At 37.7% G+C, this 6,027-nt stretch overlaps 1 long non-coding RNA gene across 1 annotated transcript; it reads right to left on the bottom strand.

Moving 5' to 3' along the window:
* Positions 1-2,365: 2,365 nt before the first annotated feature.
* LOC129759573 (uncharacterized) lies at positions 2,366-4,163 on the bottom strand. The gene is made up of 6 exons (XR_008740192.1): positions 4,028-4,163; positions 3,747-3,974; positions 3,538-3,678; positions 3,386-3,479; positions 3,202-3,322; positions 2,366-2,536 (listed from the first exon to the last, which is right to left on the bottom strand). It is a non-coding gene; the product is annotated as an uncharacterized LOC129759573 (long non-coding RNA).
* Positions 4,164-6,027: the final 1,864 nt, after the last annotated feature.

The raw sequence follows: 6,027 nt of genomic DNA, 5'->3' as shown, positions 1-6,027 counted from the left end.
GAAAGGCCCGATTTGCGTTTGCGAGTCTCCGAAACATCTGGCGGTCACGCCAGATCTCTCTACGAACAAAAATCCGAATCTTCAACTCAAACGTCAAATCCGTATTGCTGTACGGGTGCGAAACTTGGTGCACATATGCGGTAACGACGCGTAAACTGCAAGTATTTGTAAACCGCTGCCTGCGGAATATCATCCGCGCTTGGTGGCCTGGCAACTGGATCTCGAATGAGGAACTACATCGCCGGTGTCATCAAAAGGCGCTAGAAATCGAGATTCGGGAACGTAAGTGGAGATGGATTGGGCACACGCTGCGAAAAGATGAAAACGAGATTTGCAGAGAGGCGCTAGATTGGAATCCAGAAGGTCATCGAAGAAGAGGCAGACCCAGAAATTCGTGGCGGCGAAGCCTAGCCGCTGAAATCCGAACTGTCGACGAGAATCTTGACTGGGACCAGGTGAAGACACTGGCTCCGGATCGTCAACAGTGGAGGTCTTTTACCACGGCCCTATGCACCGGAGGATCGGCGCGGGATCATTAAGTAAGTAAGTAAGTAAGAGCAGACAAAGGTAACAAAATCGTGTTGATGCTGAAAACTGAATACGAGCAAAAAATGTCCGCGCTTGTTTCGGATATAAACACGTACAAACCCATCGCAAAAGACCCCACAACAAAAATCCTCAAAAAAATCAACAACATGATCGCTACGTGGGCCGAAGACCAGCACATCAACCGCTTTACACAGAAAAAACTAACCGTTAACCATTGCCATCCACCTAGAATCTACGGTTTGCCGAAAATACACAAACCAGAGCGTCCGCTTAGACCGATTGTGTCGACGATCAGCTGTGCCACATACACAATGGCACAATTTATCTCCGGCATCCTCAACAATGTGGTTGGGAAATCGGAATACCACATACGCAGCAGCTTTCAATTTTCGGACGAGATATCAGGAATCCAGGTTCCAGATGGACATGTGATGTTCTCATTGGATGTGGTATCTCTCTATACCAATGTTCCCGTGATAGAAGTGTATGAGTGCATCGAACAAAAATGGAATGAAATAAGGAAACACACCACAATACCATGGGGAAGCTTCAATCAAGCCGTTAAGACTGTATTGGAATCATCGTTCTTCCAATACAAGGGTAAGTTTTTCGAACAAATACATGGAGTACCAATGGGAAGCCCGTTATCAGCATCGGTGGCGAACCTGCTAATGGAGAGAGTCGAACGAGAAAGTATCGAACAACTAAAAACTGAAAACGTTCCTCTCACATTTTACAGGCGCTACGTTGACGACTGTTTTGTTGTGGGTGATGAAAATCATATACCTGTGGTTCTGGAAACCTTCAACCAGACTCTTTCAAGCATTAATTTCACCCTCGAGAAAGAAAACAATAAATCTATACGTTTCTTAGACCTAACATTATCGAGAGAACAAAACAAAATTAACAAAATTTGGTACCCAAAACAAATAAATGGACGCTACTTGGATTACGGATCTGAAAGCCCATTTACCCACAAACAAAACACCTCCATAGCGCTAATAGATCGAGCTCTGAAGTTAAGTGACGTTGAGAAACGCAAAGACACAATCGAAATAGTCAAAAACATTCTCCGTACAAATAACTACCCAGAAGCCGTGATCAACAACACACTAAAGAAACGGGTACACGCACTGTACAACACGTTCCAGCAGGAAGAACGAGACCAAGGGAAATTTGTCTCGTTGCCGTACATTCCATGCCTGAGTGAAAAGGTCAGCAAAATACTGCGCCAAAATTCGATCGTTGCAGCACACAAACCTTGTGATAAAATTAAATCGAACCTTTTCACACAACTGAAAGACAAAATACCCCAAAACATGCAAACAGGAGTGGTTTACTCTGTCCCATGCGGCTCTTGCCCCCGGGAATACATCGGGCAAACGAGTCAACCACTAAAAAAACGACTCAAACAACACGAAAGCAACACACAGAGCAAACCTACGGCATCGGGCCTAACAAAACATGCTACACAAAACGCACACGCACACTGAGCAAAATCGGGCTATAAACAGTATTGGGAATTCTAGTATTTTTGCACTACTAGAAAATCCAATACTTTTTATAGTGAGCGCAAAATTTTGCGCACTATAGTTTTGCGTTACGATAAATTTTATAGGAATTTCCAGTGAAAGTAATTTAGTCGTAATTTGATAAAAATGATTATTCTAGGCAATGAAATGAATGTATTTAATTTTTCTTTCGATTTTAAATTGATTTGTTATGAAAAATGAAACATCTGGCTTTGAAGCATTATAATATTTTATTAATTACAAAAACTTTAGATTTTACAATTTCACCTATAAAGAACTATGTTACAACAAAATAAGATAAATCTACACATTTTACCATCAGATATGATGACTGCGGAAAACCTGACGCGTATTTGATGCGGAGCTGCAGCTGCCGTTGATTTTGATGCTTCAGATTGATGTGAAAAATCTCGAAAAGCAGAGAAAAGCTACATAGCAGAACGATCATAGTGGACCTGGATAGTAATAAAAAGAAATAAAAATAACGACATGAAAATTATAAAAATACATATTGAATGATAAATTTATGGGAAATAACTTTTATCCCAATAAGATTACAGAACCATTCTCAGTTTTCTAATCTTAATTACAGATTACAGTGAATTTATCATAGTTCAGAACCGTCAATTTTAGATTTGGACTCAAAATTACAAACGGTACTAGATTCCACTTCAATTCTGATTGTTTATTTATATTCAAACAGCAGGTTTGAAAAACCTCTTAGCTGAATGAAACCACAGAGAAATAAAACTACGATTTCGAAGTAGTCTATGATTCCTTGGTATTCAGCCACAGTGTTTGCAAAACCCAAATACTAGTATCAATGAATAAATCAATTAATAAATAAAAAAAACCCACTGAGGGTGCTAGCAAGTAGCTAGTGAAATACTAGTATTTGGAGTTTTGTCAAATACTGTGGCTGAATTCAAAGGAATCATAGACTACTTTGAAATCACGATTATTTATATTTAATTCTGATCTCTGAAATTCCTCTATTGTATTCAAATCAAATACGAAACATTAGAGAGATATAAGAACAAAATTTAGAAACAAATTCAAATTTAGGATTAAGATAGAGAACTGTTTTGGTTATAACTACATAGTAAAAGTTTTTACATACCCCTGCAGCATTTATCACCGAGCAAGTGTTCGAACTTATTTTAGAGTTTTGCTGCCACCACCTTGTTGTATCAATGAAGGTGCTTCTGGCAAAGTAGATCAAGCAACGCTACGTTTGGGAGCTAACCTTGAAAAAAATTAAACATTAATAGCATAAAAGTTTATAAAATTTACAAATTTAGTACCAGAAGGTGGACTACGCGGTAGTCTTCGTAACCTATGGAGCCTATTCTGGGGACTCTTGAATGATAAAATTCTGCTGATACAGCGAAGTGCAACCTTGAAAAACAAAAACAAACTAAAAATATGATTGAATAATACAAATTTACAACTTTACCGCCAACAAATGTTAACTTCGGGTGAATGAACAATCCTATTGCATCCGCACCTTTTCCCGCAATTCTTAACGTTCGGGTCTTCCGAAGAGGAATAGCTTTTTCTTCTGTCAGATTCCCTGATTTCGTCGCCTGTGGTGCTCCTTTTAAAGAAAAAAAAATATGTAAGGAAAATTGCGAACTTTTACCTGTTTTACTGCCAAGAGATTACCTCGGAAGAATATTTAGGAGCCATCGTAGATTACTTTTGGTGCGATCCAGGAAGTCGTGTTCTGTTCACTTGAACAAAACCAAAACACAAATGTTTTTCTTCCGCCAAGTTTACTGCTGCGACTGCGACTCTTGATGATGTGGTGCTGGTTGTTCCGGCGGAGTGTTCAGCTTGTTTCCGCTAGAACTGCTCCGGTTTTTGTCCGGTCGGATGGTGGAATCTGTCGAACTAACGGGGGTTAGAAATAAATGAAATTTCTCTAAATCTGTTTTTTCACTTACCTTTATCACTCTCTTCGTTGACGGCCTCGGTGTGAAAATCTTTCACTGCTGTTAAGGTTTTTCCGGCCAAATTCACGGAGTTTTGCGGAATTGTTAGTTTTACTTTTTTAAGCTGATGCGCTGAACTCTTTCATTCATTCAAGACACACTACACAAAAATGCACACATGAATGCAAAATATAAATTCTATATAAAAATAAACATTTGAAAATTAATGGATTTTCTGATACATTTGATTAGGATTATAAAGCTCATGGTATTCATTAGATTTTCCTATAATTTTTAGTATGTTTTTCATCAACAAAATACACTTGCAGAATCTATTGAAAATTCCAATAACTTGTACAGGATAAATCATTACTTTGTATTTCAGCGATTAACTTTAAAAATTATTGAAATGACCCAGTAGATTTTATTTCCAGATTTGGTTCAGTGCATTTGATTTCGAACACGCTTCTATCTTGGAGAAAATCAGTCACGAAGGCCGAAGGAAAACAGCTGAGACAATACACGTGAAACTTCTCCAAGAACGGGCTGTAAACCTACAGCGCGACTCGGAGGAGATTTCATGTGTGTACGACGGACTGCTACAGAAGCTTCGAGAATGCTGGGTGAAACGCAAACCAGCAAAACCACCACCAAGAAACACTGCGCCAACAGCTGATCGAGATCAGTCTATTTCTGTGGCCCCATGCGGATAGATAGGGGAATAGAAATTAGTGTACGAGCAGTATTGTAATTTATTTCATAATAAGTTTAATTATTTTTTAAATATTTTATTGTAGATCTGAAGATGATTGAAAAGTAAAAGTAAATCGAAACGTAAAGAACAAAGCACCTAGTCATTTATTTCACCGAACAATATCAACAAAAAAAATCCCAAAATATAATCAAACGGTGATCGAAACACGTCGTAAATATGTATCTATGTAGATGATTTCAATATAGTAAAAAAAAAAGTGAGGCTAATTAAAACAGAGCAAAAAATTCCGATCTTTCAGGAAATTAAATTAAATTATCTTTGTAGTGAATTTCTAAACTGAAGTTGCAGCTCTCATTTAACAGTTGTTTGTTTTGAATTATGTTGAAATTTGATTTAAAATTATGCCATCAAAAAAAAAACTAAATAATAATAATTTCCAAAAATTCCATTTCTTTTTGGGTGGTGTAGCAAAGCACACCGGGTTAGCTAGTGTTTTATCAAAGATAAGATTGAAAGGCCAGCAAGTAAACTGGACTAAACATTTTGCGCTTTAAATTTATGCTTGAGCACATAAAAAATCTCTCATTTATAGAATTAATATTATGTAATTTTATTAGATAACAACGAAAACGCGTTATTTTCCATACAAATGAATGTAGAAGCTTCCTAGCGTTTTTTTGGTTCGGTGAAAGGTTAAGGGTCAGCTTTGCTTTTAAAGTATTTACCAAGAATCTCTAGGTATTTTTGCATATCTACAATTATGACATTGCGATAAATCTCTGAATAAAAAAATGCTGTGTCATCTGCAAATAATCTGGGGTTATCATATAATGGCAGGTTGCATAAGTCATTGACATATAGAAGAAAAAGTAGTGGCCCAACGTCACTACCTTGTGGCACACCCACTTCTATTTGTCCCAACATGTTATTTATTTTATCATACTGTTTTCGCCCTGTAAGGTAGCTACGAATGATGCTATAAGCAACTTTTCTTATTCCATTGTGATCCATTTTCCTAAGCAGAACATTATGATCAAGCGTGTCTTTAGAGATAGTGTGGTAAGCTCGTTACAGCGAGAAAAAATACAAGCAACGAACAATGAGCAAGAAATTTTGGATAGATATCGGCTAAGAACCACGCAACGAAAAGAGACCAGCGATTGGAAACTTGAAACATGATATCTAAATTTCATGGGCAGCACCTGCGTGCTTTTAAAACGAATTTGAAGAGCCGGAAATTCGACATTGTAGCGCTGCAAGAGGTATGCTGGAAGAGCTCCACGTTGCGTACGCTCGA

This window comes from Uranotaenia lowii, unplaced genomic scaffold (genome assembly GCF_029784155.1).
Source record: "Uranotaenia lowii strain MFRU-FL unplaced genomic scaffold, ASM2978415v1 HiC_scaffold_194, whole genome shotgun sequence".
Lineage (NCBI taxonomy): Eukaryota > Metazoa > Arthropoda > Insecta > Diptera > Culicidae > Uranotaenia > Uranotaenia lowii.
The sequence above is the reverse complement of the archived record's forward strand: the minus strand, read 5'-3'. Positions and strand labels throughout refer to the sequence as shown.